Below are 19,681 nucleotides of genomic sequence, written 5' to 3' on the forward strand. Positions count from 1 at the left end.
AGGGTTTTTCTTTATTTGTACTATTTTCTACATTGTAGAATAATCGTGAAGATATCAAAACTATGAAATAACACATATGGAATCATGTAGTAACCAAAAAGTGTTAAATGTTCATTTACATTAGTGAAAAATTGTCCACTGATTCATGTAGTTTCTCTCTCCTTTTGACAGTTGATTTCCTCTCAGGAACCCACATTTGTTCTTTGTTATTCTGAAAGTAATTTGTGTAGCGTGTACTTTTCCCCACTCATTCACGCCATCTCTTTTACATAGCTTATACATATTTGGTGGCCTGATTGCATCCAGACTTTGTCAAATTCTGAACACAATGCCCATCCTGGCAGATCTGAACCTAATGCGAGCACAATGGGACTTTCGTGAATCCAGACCTAACGCAGCTTGGAGTGATCGGATGACAGGAGTCACCTTTAAGTGCCTTCAAAGTAATAGATATGTAAGATGCTACATATCTATTACATTGAGTGTTGTATATACATAACATGACTAAATATGTTTATTTCTGTGTTGCACTGGCAGTCAAGAAATGGAACAGCAAGGCCACAGAACATGACATACAGAGCTGTGGGAGACCACCTGAAGCGTTCCCCTGGTAGAGCCAGAGGATGGTGTTTACCACACCAACACCAAACACATTCAACAGGCTTGAAAAGTGGGATTGATCTGTTTGATCCATTTTATTTGTTTCAGTTTTCATTAGTTGAATCCTTTGACTTATTAATGATAAAAAATAAAAATAAATGTTTTTAACAAAAATGCACTGGATTGGTTCAAAGGTGATACTAAACATCCATCATTTTCACACAGAGGAAGATATGCTAAATTTATACCGTTTTTGATTCTAAGATGGACCAAAATATATGTTCCTTTTGCACATTTCTGTTCATTAGTTTTGCAAGAATGTTGATTGGTCGGTCATTGGGTTGATTAGTATAGCAATATGTTGATGCCATTGATTAAAAGAGTAAGAATATGATGCAATATTCGACACTTGTTTTACTCCATTGTTTGCAAACAATATAATTGTAAAAAAAAAAAAAAAAAAAAAAAAAAAAAAAAGTCAGTTGGTTGCATAAATAATGACGATTACTACATGTTATATGAAATATCAAAATGGAATTGTTCAAATGTAATGGAAAAAATTAACTTAATGTTAAGGTATTTAATAATACATGTATCCTTTTTCACGATGGATGTTTGAAATATGAGCAGATGATGATTTGAGTCAGTCTTCTTCATTAGTGGAATAAAGACAATTAGCACTAATGTTGTACAGAAATACTGTGTGTAAATACTGGAGTGATGTGGGATGTTAATAAAATGTCCATAGACCAATTTTTTTATACTGAGTTCATGTGTATAGGCTGCAAGTACGTTGAAATTAAGTTGTTTTCAAGTCGTTGAAACTTTCAACCAAAACCAAACGGAGATTGGACATCGGGCACAGTCGTCTTTTCATCTACATTTTGCTAGGTGGGTATAGCTTGCTACATCTTCCATCCTCTCAGGCCAGAGGCATTTTGCTAGGTGGGTATAGCCTGCTACATCTTCCATCCTCTCAGGCCTGACGCATTTTGCTAGGTGGGTATAGCCTGCTACATCTTCCATCCTCTCAGCCCAGAGGCATGATGTATGAATTAATGGTTGGATCAGAATCACCATTATAATCATTGGCCATTACAGAGAATTAGGTAAAACCACAAGTCTAAATCCTTATCTCCATCCATGACTAATTTAGGAAAGGGCTGATTTTAACGAGCTAGCTATCCACCGAAGGACAAATCCAAACAGGCTTCCCTTCATATTTTTTGGGGGTTCCGCCAGAATCACATCAAATCTAAGTTTCTTGTCACGTGCGCCGAATACAGACCTTACAGTGAAATGCTTACTAACAGGCCTTAACCAACAGTGCGATTTTTATGTAAAAAATAGGTATTAGGTGAACAATAGATGAGTAAAGAAATAAAGGCTATATACAGGAACCGGTTAGTCGGGCTAATTGAGGTAGTATGTACATGTAGATATGGTTAAAGTGACTATGCATATATGATAAACAGAGAGTAGCAGTAGCGTAAAGGATGGATTGGCGGGTGGCGGGACACAATGCAGATAGTCCTGGTAGCCAATGTGCGGGGGCACCGGTTAGTCGGGCTCATTGAGGTAGTATGTACATGTAGGTACGTTTAAAGTGGCTATTCATATATGATGAACAGAGAGTAGCAGCAGTGTAAAAGAGGGGTGAGGGGGGACGACAATGCAAATAGTCCGGGTAGCCATTTGATAACTTGTTCAGGAGTCTTATGGCTTGGGGGTAAAACTGTTGAGAAGCCTCTTGGACCTAGACTTGGCCCTCCGGTACCGCTTGCCATGCTGTAGCAGTGAGAACAGTCTATGACTAGGGTGGCTGGAGTCGTTGACTATTTTTATGATGAGAATCGGGCGTGCTCGGTCCTCTTTTTCCTGTAGTCCACAATCATCTCCTTTGTCTTGATCATGTTGAGGGATATGTTGTTATCCTGGCACCACACGGCCAGGTCTCTGACCTCCTCCCTATAGGCTGTCTCGTCATTGTCGGTGATCAGGCCTACCACTGTTGTGTCATCAGCAAAATTAAATGATGGTGTTGGAGTCGTGCCTGGCTATGCAGTCGTGAGTGAACAGGGAGTACGGGAGTGGGCTGAGCACGTACCCCTGAGGGGCCCCTGTGTTGAGGATCAGCGTGGCGGATCCTACCCTCACAACCTCAGGGACGGCACGTCAGGAAGTCCAGGATCCAGTTGCAGAGGGAGCTGTTTAGTCCCAGGGACCTTAGCTTATTGATGAGCTTTGAGGGCACTATGGTGTTGAAAGCTGAGCTGTAGTCAATGAATAGCATTCTCACATAGGTGTTCCTTTTGCCCAGGTGTGAAAGGGCAATGTGGAGGGAAATAGAGATTACATCATCTGTGAATCTGTTGGGGCAGTATGCAAATAGGAGTGGGTCTAGGGTTTCTGGGATGAAGCTGTTAATGTGAGCCATGACCAACCTTTCAAAGCACTTCATTGCTACAGACGTGAGTGCCATGGGTTGGGAGTCATTTACGTAGGTTACCTTAGTGTTCTTGGGCACAGGCACAATGATGGTCTGCTTAAAACATGTTGGTATTACAGACTCGGACAGGGAGAGGTTGAAAATGTCAGTGAAGACACTTGCCAGTTGGTCAGCTCATGCTCGCAGTACACGTCCTGGTAATCCGTCTGGACCATGTGTCATTGAGAATGTTGACTTGTTTTATAGGTCTTACTCACATTGGCTGCGGAGAGCGTGATCACACAGTCATCCAGAACAGCTGGTGGTCTCATGCATGTTTCAGTGTTATTTGCCCCGAAACCATCATATAAGTGGTTTAGCTCCTTTGGTAGGCTTGTGTCACTGGGCAGCTCTCGGCTTTGCTTCCCTTTGTAGTCTGTAATGGTTTGCAAGCCCTGCCACATCCGACGAGCATCAGAGCTGGTGTAGTACAATTTGATCTTAGTCCTGTATTGATGCTTTGCCTTTTTGGTGGTTCGTTGGTTGGAGTAGAACGATTCCTTATGAGCTTCCGGGTTAGAGTCCCGCTCCTTGAAAGCGGCAGCTCTAGCCTTTAGCTCAGTGTGGACACTGTCTGTAATCAATGGCTTCTGGTTGGGGTATGTACGTACGGTCACTGTGGGGACGACGTCATCGATGCACTTAACTGATGTGGTGTACTCCTCAATGTCAATTGAGGAATAACGGAAAACGTATTCCAGTCTGTACTAGCAAAACATTCCTGTAGCTTAGCATCTGCTTCATCTGACCACCTTTTTATTGATCTGGTCACTGGTGCTGCCTGCTTTAATTTTTGCTTGTAAGCAGGAATCAGGAGGATATAATTATGGTCAGATTTGCCAAATGGAGAGTGAGTGAGAGCTATGTGTGGAGTATAGGTGGTCCAGTGTTTTCTTTTCCTCTGGTTGCACATTTATCATGCTAATAGAAATTTGGTAAAACAGATTTAAGTTTCCGTGCATTAATGTTCCCGGCTACTAGGAGCACAGCCTCTGGATGAGCGTTTTCTTGTTTGCTTATGGTGGAATACTGCTCACTTAATGTTGTCTTAGTGCCAGCCTCTGACTGTGGTGGTATGTACACAGCTACGAAAAATACAGGTGAAAACTCTCTAGGTAGATAGTGTGGTCTACAGCTTATCATGAGAAACTCTACCTCAGGTGAGCAATAGCTCAAGACTTCCTTAAATATTGTGCACCAGCTGTTATTTGCAAAAATACATAGCCCGCCTCCCCTTGTCTTACCAGACGCCGCTGTTCTATCCTGCTGGTACAGTGTATAACCAGCCAGCTGTATGTTGATATTGTCGTTGTTCAGCCACGACTCTGTGAAGCATAAAATGTTACAGTTTTTAATGTCCTGTTGGTAGTGTAATCTTCTGCGTAGCTCTTCGATTTTATTCTCAAAAGCTTGCACGTTTACGAGCAGAATGGATTGAAGTGGTGGTTTATTTGATCGTCTACAAATTCTCAGCAGGCAACCCGCTCTTCGGGACATCTTTCTCCGGCCCCTCTTCCCAGTATATCCTTAGCATCGGGCTCGTCAGAGTCGTGAAAGGAAAAGAAGGATTATGCTAGTCCGTGGTGAGTAGTTGCAGTCCTGATGTCTAGAAGTTATTTTCGGTCATAAGAGATGGTAGAAGCAACATAATGAGTAAAACAATGAATTACAAACAATGCAAATAAACAAACAAAAAACACAATCGGTTGGAGGAACATAAAACGTCTACCTTCTTCTCCGGCATAATCTTGTAGCCTATAGAGAATGTGCCCATTCTGGCATGGGCACGTGCGCTCTACACCATACATTTTGCAGTGTTAAATCAACACTTAGAGTTCATTTTAATACTACCCCAGAAAACATATGGTCCCACTCTACAGAGTTTAAAAAGTACTCTGATCATAGAGTTACATTTTTTTATTTAATTCACCCCTCATAAATGTAACGGACATATACCAGGAGCTGTGCCAGGCCCGCCACGTCTGTTGAGTCATCCAGCTGTAACGCATGTAATTCCCTGGCTTGTATGCAAAGCAGTAATTGTTTCAAAACATCTCCTGCCATGTCACTGATGCGTTGTGAAACAGTGTTGTTTGATGAAGGCATTGTCTGTATAGTTTTTTTGGCCTTTTCCCCCAGCATTGTCCCAGCCATATCCGCGGCAGCAGGAAGAATTAAGTCATCCACAATAGTATGGGGCTTGCCTGTCCTAGCCACTCAGTAGGTCACCATATAAGACGCTTCTAGCCCCTTCTTATTAATGGTATCTGTTGCTTTTACTACTCGAAAGTCATCTTTAATCTCACTTAAACTCCTGTGGTTTACTTTTCTAACTGTCATGTTTCGTTTCTAAATGTCTGTGCAAGAGTGAAGGTTTCCTGCGAGAGAGTAACGGTTAATGTGATTGGATGTCAATTCTTTGACTAGGCTACCTGTCACGTCCTGGCCTTAGTTCCTTTTTTATGTCTCTGTTTTCATCAGAAGAGGAAGACAATAGTTACAGAACTACCCACCACCAAGAAAGGACCAAGTAGCGTGGTAACCAGGGGCAGAGGGTTCTGGACTCCTGGACTTGGGAGAAGATACTGGAAGGCAAGGGACCCTGGGCACAGGCTGGGGAATATCGCTGACCCAAGGAAGAACTGGAGGCAGCGAAAGCTGAGCGGCGGCGATATGAGGTAAGGCAGCGCAACAGGCACGAGAGGCAGGGTGACACACGGGGAGATTGGCGGAGTCAGGAGATAGACCTGAGCCAACTCCCGTGCTTACCGGAAGAAGCACAGTACTGGTCAGGCACTGTGTTATGCGGTTAAGCGCACAGTGTCGCCAGTACGTGCTCATAGCTCGGTGCGCTATAGCTGGGAGGGTGCAGTGCGTCCTATGCCTGCGCTCCGCCCGTGCCTGGCAAATGTGGGTATTGAGCCTAAGGGAGAGGTGCGAGTGGTATGCACCAGATCTCCAGTGCTCACCCACAGCCCGGTTCAACCTGTGCCTGCACTCTGGAGGGTCCGGGCTAAAGTGGCCATCCAGCCTGGAGGAGTGGTGCCAAGGCTGCGCACCAGAGCTCCAGTGCTCCCCACAGCCCGGTCCATCCGGTGCCTTCTCCACGCACCAGGCTTCCTGTAGGTCTCCCCAGCCTGGTGGGTCCTGTGGCAGTCCCACGCACCAGGCTGTCTCTCCGTCTCCTCTCTCCAGGTTCGCCCGTCTGTCCGGAGCTGCCAGAGCCACCCGTCTATCAGGAGCTGCCCGTCTCTCAAGAGCTGCCAGAGCCGCCCGTCAGACAGGAGCTGCCAAAGCCGCCCGTCAGACAGGAGCTGCCAGAGCCGCCCGTCAGTCAGGAGCTGCCAGAGCCGCCCGTCAGTCAGGAGCTGCCCGTCAGACAGGAGCTGCCAGAGCCGCCCGTCAGTCAGGAGCCGCCCGTCAGACAGGAGCTGCCAGAGCCGCCCGTCAGTCAGGAGCTGCCAGAGCCGCCCGTCAGTCAGGAGCTGCCAGAGCCGCCCTTCACTCCGGCGCTGCCAGAGTCGCACTTCACTCCCGTCTATTCGGGGCCCGCTGGAAGGGGCCCCAGTCCGAGGTCGGCGGCAAGGGTCGCCGCTCCAAAGGCACCACTGAAGTGGGCCAAGACTATGGTGGAGTGGGGTCCACGTCCCGTGCCAGGGCCGCCACCGCAGACAGATGCTATGTATATTTGCAAGATGCTCACCCAGACCCTCCCATATGGGTTTAGGTTTTGCTGCCGGAGTCCGCACCTTTGGGGGCGGGTACTGTCACGTCCTGACCTTAGTTCCTTTTTTATGTCTCTGTTTTAGTTTGGTCAGGTTGTGAGTTGGGGTGGGCATTTTATGTTGTGTATTCTAGGTTTTCTATTTCTATGTGTTTAGCCTGGTATGGTTCCCAATCAGAGGCAGCTGGCAATCGTTGTCTCTGATTGAGAACCATACTTAGGCAGCCTGTTTTCCCACTAGTTATTTTTTGGTTAGTGTTTGTTGCACCTGTTATAACTGTTTGTTTATCATTTTGTTGTTTTTGTCCGTGTAGTCATTCTGGATTAAAAGTATTATGGATACGTACCACGCTGCACTTTGGTCCTCCTCTCCTTCTCCCGACAACGACAATCGTTACACTACCTGTATTTGACATTGTGTTGTTACTTCGCTGAACACGAGATGGTTTAATTTTATTTTTGGCAGTGAAACGAGGTTACTCGGGCGATAAAAAAAACCTCTCCCAAATGCATATCCCCTTTGGAAAATATTAATGTACTGTTTGAAAATGTGAATTTAAAAAATGACAGCATTGCACATACGCACCCCTGGGGGTACGCGTACCTCAGTTTGGGAATACCTGCTCTAGAAGGTATCCCATAGGCTATAGAAATGTTGAGTTAGACTGGTACTTTATAAATCAACTGGTTTTACTCAAAAGTGTTTAACAGTTTTTATTTTGTAAAAAAATGACTTCAACATCACCAATAAATCTGTCTACAGAAAAAAGACAACGGAAATTTGAGACTATTGTAAATCTCTGTGTTACATAGTAAAGGAATGTAATGGGTGTACATCTTGTGAGTGAAGAACTGGATAAAACAAAGCACAGTTGCTGTGTTTATTATTTGAAATGCATGGAGGATGCTTGCTTCAAAAATATTCATATTTTAGAAATATATCCTTACCTCTCCCTAAACAGTATAATGTAGAGCACTTTGCTTTATAACAGGTGACAGTTTTAATACTCATCTATTTACAATGTGTTAATGAACCTATAACATGGGACATTGGTACTTTCTCCCTTGGACATTAAACTATTTATCTTAGTTGGAAGTGTACCTTACCTATCATAGTTCATGAAGGTGAAAATATGAAGAGGAAGTGTAGAGTAGAAACAAAGTTATCAGATGATGATGATCACGAGTTCCATTCTCCTCCTCCAGCATTCTCACCAGTCCCTCACACCTTCACGTAAACAAGAGAACTGAAAGTAAAGGATGTTCACAGATGTTTTTTTAACCTTTTATTCAACTAGGCAAGTCAGTTAAGAACAAATTCTTATTTACAATGACGGCCTACACCGGCCAAACCCAGATGACGCTGGGCCAATTGTGCGCCGCGCTACGGAATCCCAATCATGGCCGGTTGTGACACAGCCTGGATTCAAACGAGGGTTTCTGTAGTGACACCTCTAGCACTGAGATGCAGTGCCTTAGACCGCTGCACCCCTCGGGAGCCCCAGAAAGCTACATTCACAGTGTATTTGAAAGGACTTTAGGTGTGCTCGATCTAGGCACAATGGAAACAACCAAAGTGTCCCAAAAGTGTAAACTCCTCCTGCCAGTTAAGCTAAATCATGAGCACCTGAAGTATTTATATAATTTCAAATATTTGATCCAGGTCTGATTCACATAGATAGCTATATAGCCTAATCTACACACTCAAAGCATGTTCATACCTTCCTAGACAATACCTTTAGCTGGACAAACCTATCCTTCACTACCTTCCTGGACATGACCTGTAGCTGGAACAACCTGTCCTTCACTACCTTCCTGGACATGGCCTGTAGCTGGAACAACCTATCCTTCACTACCTTCCTGGACATGGCCTGTAGCTGGAACAACCTATCCTTCACTACCTTCCTGGACATGGCCTGTAGCTGGAACAACCTATCCTTCACTACCTTCCTGGACATGACCTATAGCTGGACCAACCTGTCCTCTGCTGCTGCCTCAACTCATCCTGCTGGCCTTTAGCAGTGATCAGCTCTCCTTCCTTTATGGACAGAGTTCTACACAAGGAACTCACTGTACCTTCAGAGTACAGTATTGATTGGGAAAACATACAATAAGAGCTTCAGCTTTAATTGACAGGACTGTTCACACTTATCCAAACCTTTCAGATCTCAGGGGTGAGAGCTAAGGGTTGATTTGGGATTTGAGGCTCATCCTCCCCCAGTTTAGACTCGAAAGCTGTGTTTGATACTGTATCTCCATGTGAACACAGTAAAAGAGATCACATGATAATTCCTGGCCTCCTCTAACTCCCTCATCAGTGGTTCGTTGGTTCTCTCCACTTCTCTCATCTGTTCAGTAAGTGATACTCTATTGTCTTCCTCCTCACTATCCAGAGCATTATCTGTATATCTGAAGATCTCTGCTTGTGGCCATATTCCATGACACAGACATGGCCACCATGCAAGATTAGATTAGTTTTAGGTCAAATTTATGAACATAACATTACATGCAGCCTGTATATCATTTTCAAATGATAACAAATTATTAATTGTTAACTCTGACCAAGTTAACTAAGAGTTAACCTCATGCTGTATGGCTTGGTGTTTGGTCTCAAATTGAGTTGCTTCTCTGTCCAAAAGGGCTAGGAACCCTCCATGTTCAGGACCCCATCCAGAGCTGGCCTCTCTCAGCCTGTGGATCTTCTCTTCTATCCTGGCTGTATGCTGGCTCTTCTCCTGCACGTCCTTCTCCAGCTCCCTCTGATTCCTGACCTCCTCTGCTAGACGGCACTATCAACTCCACCTTTAATACAAAGAAACACACAGAAAAGTATGAGGTGACCAAGGTTACTTCAGCGCCGCATTTTCACTATTTTTTTATATAAATGTGGCTTTTCATTAGTTTCACTTTAGTTTGACAGGTTTTTATATTTAATTATAGATGTGTGTTGTGCTCTGTTGGTTCTGGTGTCAGTTATAGTTTGAACAGTCTAATTCTAGATCTCTGTTGGTTCTGGTATCAGTTTTAGTTTGAACAGTCTTTTAAACTGAAGTTTCAAGGTTTTACTTTGTTTTTTGTTTCTTTTTCATTTTATTTTGTTTTAGTTGAAATGTTAGTCCACCTTTATGGTTCAAAGGTAGAGGGATAGATGGCACTGTTAAAGTTATAGCTCTTTTACACTGTAGTTAGTGTCAGGAATAGAGGGATAGATGACACTTAAAGTTAGAACAATGCTGTGGTAATCAGTAAATAGCTGTATACCCATCAAACCTTACCAAATTAACACATGTCACAACTTGTTATTCAGTACATAATCTACAATACTCTCACAGAACTCTGAAATATACAGTACAGAGAAGTGCAAACTTCCTACCTGACCTCTGACCACATCCTCATTATGACAAATGGTCAGTTCTGTCAGCTCCTCCTGAAGCACAGAGATCTCTTGGTCTTTCTTCACCTCTTTAAACTGACAGATGAGTGATTTCCTCACCTAACATCATTATGTTCTGCTCCTTTAAAAAGAGGGGTTACAATACTACAACTACAGTCAACCTCCAATATGGTCCACACCCCACTGAGCCAAACATTGTGCTAACAACCGAGAACAATCAGAAGTGTCCATATGCCAGAGCATCAGCAGATCATCCCAAAGTCATCCCTAAATCTGCCCCCTTCCTCCAGTGTAAGGTGACAGGCTTTCTCATGTCGCTAGCTTACTGAATGTATGATAATGAATGTAACCCTTCCAATTTCCATTAATAAAGCATATCCCCATAGGTAATAACATGTCAAAACAAAACATTGAAATAAACATTTGTTTAGTGCCGGAGAAGTAAAACAAACAGTTTGGTTAAAAATAAAATAATATGTGAATAAAGTGAAAGTTATTGAATGTTTCTTGCATGTAACTGAAGCCTGCAGGTGAATGGCTCCACAAAAGGAAATGGCAGGTTTAGCCAGGATCAGCTAGAGAGGGTCATCAGAACAAGTCTAACTTCACCAGTACCACCATGGCTGAGGACACAGGGGGTAAGGTACCATGGTACATGACCCTACTACATGAGAAGGTTCATCATGTTATACAGATTGGTGTGGCCCAGTCTGAAAACCTCCCTGTAGACACTTTAAATGGTCTCTAGTAGATCTAGAAGGATCTGCTCAACTAAAGGCAGGTGGATCTTCTCTCTCTGACCGTTGACTGGATTCCTGGTCATTTCGGCCTGTAAAACAAAGCATTATTTATTATCAACTAAGAGTGATTAAATGTGAATTAAAAATGTAAGTCACAGTTTATGAACTGAATTCAAAGTGGGGTTCCCACCAGACAAGAAAGGTTGAGTTTGACAGTCTGTGATGCTGCTACAGACCGTTTCAACATTATAGACCATCTCTGGTAAGTCTGGGTACCTGGTTTTCCTGGGAGTGTGGAGGGGTCCAGCAAGTCCTTCACAGGAGCAGACTTACATAATATTACATAAACCACCATCAAAGAAATGTTTACTAAGTGCATTTTTGGAATGTCAAGAAAGTACAGTAGCATAGTATTGTAGAAAGCAGTGATAGGCGACTTCTATCTTAATAATAATTTAGATATTAGAAGACCAGTACTTTTACCAAGATCAAATGAGAGAAAAAAAGTTATGTTTTTTATTTTCATAATATAGTTTACAATATCTCTGGTTATTACATAGAAGGTTTTAACGTTCCATCTCAAAGAATATAGTTTTTCTATGAGACAGCCATCATAGAGATGAAACACGTTCTCTCTCTATGGCTGCTACATACAGTTGAAGTCGGAAGTTAACATACACTTAGGTTGGAGTCATTAAAACTCGTTTTTCAACCACTCCACAAATTTCTTGTTAACAAACTATAGTATTGGAAAGTCGGTCAGGACATCTACTTTGTGCATGACACAAGTAATTTTTCCAACAATTGTTTACAGACAGACTATTTCATTTATAATTTACTGTATCACAATTCCAGTGGGTCAGAAGTTTACATACTCTAAGTTGACTGTGCCTTTAAACAGCTTGGAAAATTCCAGAAAATGATGTCATGGCTTTAGAAACTTCTGATAGGTTAATTGACATAATTTGAGTCAATTGGAGGTGTACCTGTGGATGTATTTCAAGGACTACATTCAAACTCAGTGCATTTTTGCTTGACATCATGGGAAAATCAAAAGAAATCAGCCAAGACCTCAGAAAAAATGTAGACCTCCACAAGTCTGGTTCATCCTTGGGAGCAATTTCCAAACACTTGAAGGGACCATGTTCATCTGTACAAACAATAGTAAGCAAGTATAAACACCATGGGACCACGCAGCCGTCATACCGCTCAGGAAGGAGATGCATCCTGTCTCCTAGAGATGAACGTACTTTTGTGTGAAAAGTGCAACTCAATCCCAGAATAACAGCAAAGGACCTTGTGAAGATGCTGGAGGAAACAGGTACAAAAGTATATCCACAGTAAAACAAGTCCTATATCAACATAACCTGAAAGGCCGCTCAACAAGGAAGAAGCCACAGCTCCAAAACCGCCACAAAAAGCCAGACTACTGTTTGCAACTGCACATGGGGACAAAGATCATACTTTTTGGAGAAATGTCCTCTGGTTCTGATGAAACAAAAATAGAACTGTTTGGCCATAATGACCGAAGAACACCATCCCAACCGTGAAGCACGGGGTGGCAGCATCATGTTGTGGGGGTGCTTTGCTGCAGGAGGGACTGGTGCACTTCACAAAATAGATGTCATCATGAGGATGGAAAATTATGTGGATATATTGAAGCAACATCTCAAAACATCAGTCAGGAAGTTAAAGCTTGGTCGCAAATGGGTCTTCCACATGGACAATGACCCCAAGTATACTTCCAAAGTTGTGTCAAAATGGCGGGCGATACCCGTAATACACAATATATAAAGCACGCAGCATAACAGCTGCACCAACGCATAGGTACTCACACCACCAACGGTCATGGGAACAATAACCGACAAAGACAGAGGGGACAGAGGCTACATATATCAAATCAAATCAAATTTTATTTGTCACATGTGCCGAATACAACAAGTGTAGACATTACCGTGAAATGCTTACTTACAAGCCCTTAACCAACAGTGCAGTTCAAGAAGAAGAAAATATTTACCAAGTAGACTAAAATAAAAAGTAATAATAAAAGTAACACAATAAGAATAACAATAATGAGGCTATATACAGGGGACACCAGTACCGAGTCAGTGTGCGGGGGAACAGGCTAGTTGAGTTAATCTGTACATGTAGGTGGGGGCAAAGTGTTGGAGATTTTCCATCATCTGATGATTCTCAGTACCTATACAGTTCTCTTTGAAGTAGAAAGAAGAATCGATATAAGTTTAAATATTAGACATGTGTAAGCAGAGTGAAGGCTGAAGCCCATGTGAGTGTACAAAGCTGGACCAACATCATTGGACATTGAAAAAACAGAACGTAAGCAGAATATTTTTTCTTTTCTTTATTTTTTTCTTTATTTTATCACCTAATTTTTTTAATTAGTAGTTCGAAATGTTTGGGTATGGACCTGGAAAGTATGACATTACTTTGCAGGCTATCTCTGCAGTAGATTGCAACTCCTCCCCCTTTGGCAGTTCTATCTTGACGGAAAATGTTATAGTTGGGTATGGAAATCTCAGAATTTTTGGTGGCCTTCCTGAGCCAGGATTCAGACACGGCAAGGACATCAGGGTTAGCAGAGTGTGCTAAAGCAGTGAGTAAAACAAACTTAGGGAGGAGGCTTCTGATGTTGACATGAATGAAACCAAGGCTTTTTCGATCACAGAAGTCAACAAATGAGGGTGCCTGGGGACATGCAGGGCCTGGGTTTACCTCCACATCACCCGCGGAACAGAGGAGGAGTAGTATGAGGGTGCGGCTAAAGGCTATCAAAACTGGTCGCCTAGAGCGTTGGGGACAGAGAATAAAAGGAGCAGATTTCTGGGCATGGTAGAATATATTCAGGGCATAATGCGCAGACAGGGGTATGGTGGGGTGCGGGTACAGCGGAGGTAAGCCCTGGCACTGGGTGATGATGAGAGAGGTTGTATCTCTGGACATGCTGGTTGTAATGGGTGAGGTCACCGCATGTGTGGGAGGTGGGACAAAGGAGGTATCAGGGGTATGAAGAGTGGAACTAGGGGCTCCATTGTAAACTAAAACAATGATAACTAACCTGAACAACAGTATACAAGGCATATTGACATTTGAGAGAGACATACAGCGAGGCATACAGTAATCACAGGTGTTGAATTGGGAGAGCTAGCTAAAACAGTAGGTGAGACAACAACAGCTAATCAGCTAGCACAACAACAGCAGGTAAAATGGCATTGACTAGGCAGGGAGGGTCAGATTAACTACACACAGAGCCTGAGTGCGACTGGGGCCGACAGATAAAACATAAACAAGCAGAATGGAGTACTGTGATTAATGGACAGTCCAGCATGCATCAGCTATTTAGCCAAGTGATCAGTGTCCAGGGGGCAGCGGTGGATGGGGCAGGGAAGCTAGACTGGCGAGTATTATCCAGGTTTAAAAAAACTGGCTGGCTGTGCAGAAGGTAAAAGCCGCTAGCAGTGGCTAACAATGACTAAATAGCTTGTAGCTAGTTAGCTGGTTAGCTTCTGGAGGTTCTTGAATGTGTTCTAAAAATTAAAAATAATAGCGATTCCGTATCACATTGGGTGAGGCAGGTTACCGGAAGGTATAATCGAATTAAAATTCGAAAAGAGAATGAAAGTAAATGTGGGTCCAGTGAGTGTTTGGGACGTGGCGATTCAGACAGTTAGCAGGCCCGTGCTAACAAGCTAACAGTTAGTACTTCTAACCTGTGCTTCTACACCTGCATTGCTTGCTGTTTGGGGTTTTAGGCTGGGTTTCTGTACAGCACTTTGAGATATCAGCTGATGTACGAAGGGCTATATAAATAAATTTGATTAGTAGGCTGGGGCTAAACAAGGTAGCAGTTAGCGGACCGGGTCTAAACAAGCTAGCTGTTAGCAGGCCGAATTAGCAAGCAAGCAGATAGCAAGGGCTAGAAAGTTAGCCTTTGGGGGACGTCGCGATGGGGTCTGTTTATGCCTCTTCATGCGGTGACATCAATAGACCGGTTTTGGGTCCGGATATTGTAGCCCAGGAGTATGCTTCGGTGGTAGCACAGGAGCTCTGGCCGGGATAGCTTCAAGCTAAGTGGGTGGAAACGCTAGCCAGGAGTAATCATCCGGGGTTGCGGTTAGCTAGTTAGCTAGTTGTGAAGATCCAGCTGAAAATGTTCCGTTTGCGGTGGGAATCCGGTGGGAATCCGGGGATAAAAAATAATAGGTCCGTTATGCTCTGGTTAGAGTCGCGTTGTTCAAACTGGCGAGAGCTTTTCCGAGCTAAAGGTTAGCTGATGACCGGTTAGCCGATGACCACTAGCAATGGTTTGCTGACTGAATAGCTGGTAGTTAGCTGGCTAGCTTCAGTTGAGGGATTCCGGATCCGACGTAAATATAAATACTTTAGAAAAAAAAGGAGATCCGCGCTACATTGGGTGAGGCGGGTTGCAGGAGAGTATTTAGAAGTTGAGGTTCAGAAAAATGTTTTAAAAGATATGCGAAGAAAAAAATATGTTTAAAAAACGATATATACAAGGGACACGACACGACAAGACGTCTGACTGCTACGCCATCTTGGATCTGTGTAGATGAGGCAAGGTAGACGATCAAGATGTGTCTGGTGTTAATGATGGTGTTGGAGTCGTGTTTGGCCACGCAGTCGTGGGTGAACAGGGAATACAGGAGGGGTCTAAGTACACACCCCTGTGGGGCCCCAGTCTTAAGGATCAGCGTGGCAGACGTTTTGTTGCCTACTCTTACCACCTGGGGTAACCCGCCAGGTACTCCAGGATCCAGTTGCAGAGGGAGGTGTTTAGTCCCAGAGTCCTTAGCTTAGTGATGAGCTTTGTGGGCACTATGGTGTTGAACGCTGAGCTGTAGTCAATGAACAGCATTCTCACATAGGGCGAGAGCTCAGAATAACCTAATATCCAACGTTTCGACAGACAAGCTGTCTTCATAAGGGTAACACTGCAAGTTGATTTTTCTTTTTACCTTTATTTGACTTGGCAAGTCAGTTAATTTAGAACAAATGCTTATTTTCATTGACTGCCTAGGAACAGTGAGTTAACTGTCTGTTCAGAGGCAGAACCTTGTAAGCTCGGGATTTGAACTTGCAACCTTTCGGTTATTAGTCTAACGTTCTAAACACTAGGCTACCCTGCCGCCCCAATGAATTTATATAGAGTCAAAGGACACACACAGGTGTCTGTGATCATGGCCGGGTGAGGCCTGATATCATTAGTTAATTAAAATAGCATACAAAAAACATAAATGAATAGCATACGATCATAGATACAATTTGGCTACATCGGCCTACAAACATTTACAATAGCAAAATCACAAGAATCACAAGAATCAGAACAAAGTCTACCTTGAGACAGAAGGGAGCAAGGGTCATTAAATTAAATATCTCACGAATTAAACCACACAAAAAATGCACAAAACGCACGAAATCTGCTGAAAAACATTATGTACATATGGACGAATTTAATATGAGGTTGGGATGGAATTTAAGGCGTGTCACAGGTTGAGCATTTGGTGAAACTTTATTTCATAGTGTTTTAAGTCTATTCATAGGTACTGAAAATAATCATATCAAAATTAATGATTTGAGTAAACATTAGATTGTTCAAATCGTATTACTTAAAATAAAATCATGATTATCAGGGTGCGGCAGGTATCCCCTAGCTGACAAGGTACATTTCTGTCGTTCTGCCCCTGAACAAGGCAGTCAACCCACTGTTCCTAGGCCATCATTGAAAATAACTATTTGTTCTTAACTGACTTGCCTAATTAAATTAAAAAATTAAAAAATGATGCTGAGACATTTAACTCAAAGTGAGCGCAGGGGTTGCCTTGTAATGTTCGTCATAACAGATATTGCACCATTAATCTTCCTCAGAATTATATTTCCCCTCTTGACTCAGAAAGCCGTAGGGGAGAATAAAGCGAATAAAGCGAATAAAGCAAATGTAAGGTGTGGCACAGGTTGAGAATTTAGTGAAACTTTATTTCATACTGTTATAAATATCTTCATATGTAAAGTAAATAATACAACAAATGAACACATGATGATTTGAGTAAATATTCGATTATTGAAATCGTATTACTTAAAATAATCTGGATGATGCTGAGACATTTAACTCAAGAGGGAGCGTTTATCTTCCCCAGAATCCTATTCCACCTCTTTAATCAGGATGCCGTATGGGCGAATGGAGCGCTCCACTATCCTCTTCTCTTCCTCTTCGATGTATTTTCTGGAACACGAACTAGCCAGTATTCATTCCGGTTACATTTCTCTCTGTCCTTTGGATTGATCCTGTTCTGCATTACCACTCTGTAGCTTTTCTCATTCGTCTTTGATTTAAAAATAGTAGAAAAGTCACTGGCAATACTTAAAACTGGGGTTGAGTAGATTCCTCTTCCAAACAGCATCCTTTTTCCCGCTTCGTAGTGAGAGCTGATGATGCCTTTGGCTCCATCTTTACTGGTTCCATGGAAGGAGACAGGCCACTCACCCGGTGCAGACTCACTTCTCCATCCACTTGGGCCCAGCCAATTCTTATCCGGGTATTTATCCAGAACCTTCACAGCCATTCGATACCACCCCAATGGACGTTGGTATGGCTCATCTCCCCGCATGCACTTGGGCGATTTAGTCATATTGGTGAAGTCGTAGTCAAACCGATGGTCAAAGAACTCTTCTACATCTATGAAGAACTCTTCTTCGACATCAGAATAATGATGTGCTAAGAAGAATCTGTTGTGAAAGTCGAGAAGAGACATATTTGGATTGATTCCATGCTTTATACACTTCCCTGAGAGTGCAGATAGAGCTTCACAAACTAACTCCTTGTCCAGCATAATTGCAGAGCAGGTGTCCGTAGCAAAGAAGTGAGTAGGAGCTTATAGAAATTCGATCAGTCTCTTGATTTAAAATGAGCAGTGATGCTAGGTCTAGCTATAATGTATAGCCCAATGACATCTGAAACCCCGCCCACAGGGAGTTGATCTTCAAACCACATTTGTTTCTGAGTGTACTACCCATAGACTTTCGGTTTCTATATGAGTGTTTTGGGAAATTGGAGCATCATTTTTCCAGAAATTGGGGAAATACTTTCTGTTTCTATATGAGGTTAAGGAGAAATACTTTCGGTTTCTATATGAGGTTTTAGAACACCATTCAACTGTACTGTACAAGATATGATTAAATACAGTATTAATGTTCACTTGCTGTGTTTATCATTTCAAATGTTTGTAGGAAGATTTTTTTATATCCCTTGTTCCAGTTTCAGTTTTCTGTGTCTTTTTCTGTGAATTTATTTAATTCCAAGTCGTCTATAGAGATGCTGCCTTTGCTGTCTGGCGAAATCATTTCTTTAGTAGTTCATCAACGTAAACGAGGAATTATTTTATGACTGCTGAATACAAACTATCAATCACTTAAATAATGTATTATTCACCCCACCTCCCATTCAATTTGTGAATATACACTACTGTTCAAAAGTTTGGGGTCACTTAGAAATGTCCTTGTTTTTGAAAGAAATGCATTTTTTTGTCTATTAAAATAACATGAAATTGATCAGAAATACAGTGTAGACATTGTTAATGTCTTTTGTTTGGGCTGTACCCAAACAAAAGAGCGAGTGTAAACCTTGTTGAACCACACGGGGCGATACCCGTAATACACAATATATAAAGCACGCAGCATAACAGCTGCACCAACGCATAGGTACTACACCACCAACGGTCATGGGAACAATAACCGACAAAGACAGAGGGGACAGAGGCTACATATATCAAATCAAATCAAATGTTATTTGTCACATGTGCCGAATACAACAAGTGTAGACTTTACCGTGAAATGTTTACTTACAAGCCCTTAACCAACAGTGCAGTTCAAGAAGAAGAAAATATTTACCAAGTAGACTAAAAGAAAAAGTAATAATAAAAGTAACACAATAAGAATAACAATAATGAGGCTATATACAGGGGACACCAGTACCGAGTCAGTGTGCGGGGAACAGGCTAGTTCAGTTAATCTGTACATGTAGGTGGGGGCGAAGTGTTGGAGATTTTCCATCATCTGATGATTCTCAGTACCTATACTGTTCTCTTTGAAGTAGAAAGAAGAATCAATATAAGTTTAAATATTAGACATGTGTAAGCAGAGTGAAGGCTGAAGCCCATGTGAGTGTACAAAGCTGGACCAACATCGAATTGACCATTGGACATGTAAAAAACAGAACGTAAGCAGAATCTGTGTAGATGAGGCAAGGTAGACGATCAAGATGTGTCTGGGCTGAGCCATATATGGTCTGGTCTGGTCTGGGCCATATCTGATCCTGATCTGATCTTGATGTGTAAACCAAGAAACTTGAAACTCTCGATCGACTCCACTACAGACCTGTTGATGTTAATGGGGGCCTGTTTGGCCCGCCTTTTCCTGTAGTCCACGATCAGCTAAGGATCTCACATTGAGGGAGAGCTTGTTGTCCTGGCACAACACTGCCAGTTCTCTGACCTTCTCCCTATAGACTGTCTCATCGTTGACGGTGATCACGTCTACCACTGTTGTGTCAACAGCAAACTTAATGATGTTGTTGGGGTCGTTTTTGGCCACGCAGTTGTGGGTGAACAGGGAATACAGGAGGGGTCTAAGTACACACCCCTGAGGGCCCCCAGTCTTAAGGATCAGCGTGGCAGACGTGTTGTTGCCTACTCTTACCACCTGGG

The 19,681-nt window shown here is 42.8% G+C and overlaps 1 protein-coding gene across 4 annotated transcripts in view; it reads left to right on the forward strand.

Annotated features, from left to right (window-relative positions):
* LOC112235187 (tumor necrosis factor receptor superfamily member 14) overlaps positions 1–19,681 on the forward strand; it is an 85,458-nt gene that overhangs the window by 7,312 nt on the left and 58,465 nt on the right. For 2 of the 4 annotated variants that reach the window (XR_006079131.1, XR_006079129.1), the window contains one exon: positions 538–1,056. The exons of 1 other annotated variant lie outside the window; for it this stretch is intronic. The gene's annotated coding sequence lies outside the window, so the exon portion shown is untranslated. Of the gene's footprint in view, positions 1–273; positions 1,057–19,681 lie in introns of those variants that run through there. One more of the 4 variants, XR_006079130.1, reaches the window with a different exon arrangement.

Source organism: Oncorhynchus tshawytscha, linkage group LG16 (genome assembly GCF_018296145.1).
Source record: "Oncorhynchus tshawytscha isolate Ot180627B linkage group LG16, Otsh_v2.0, whole genome shotgun sequence".
Lineage (NCBI taxonomy): Eukaryota > Metazoa > Chordata > Actinopteri > Salmoniformes > Salmonidae > Oncorhynchus > Oncorhynchus tshawytscha.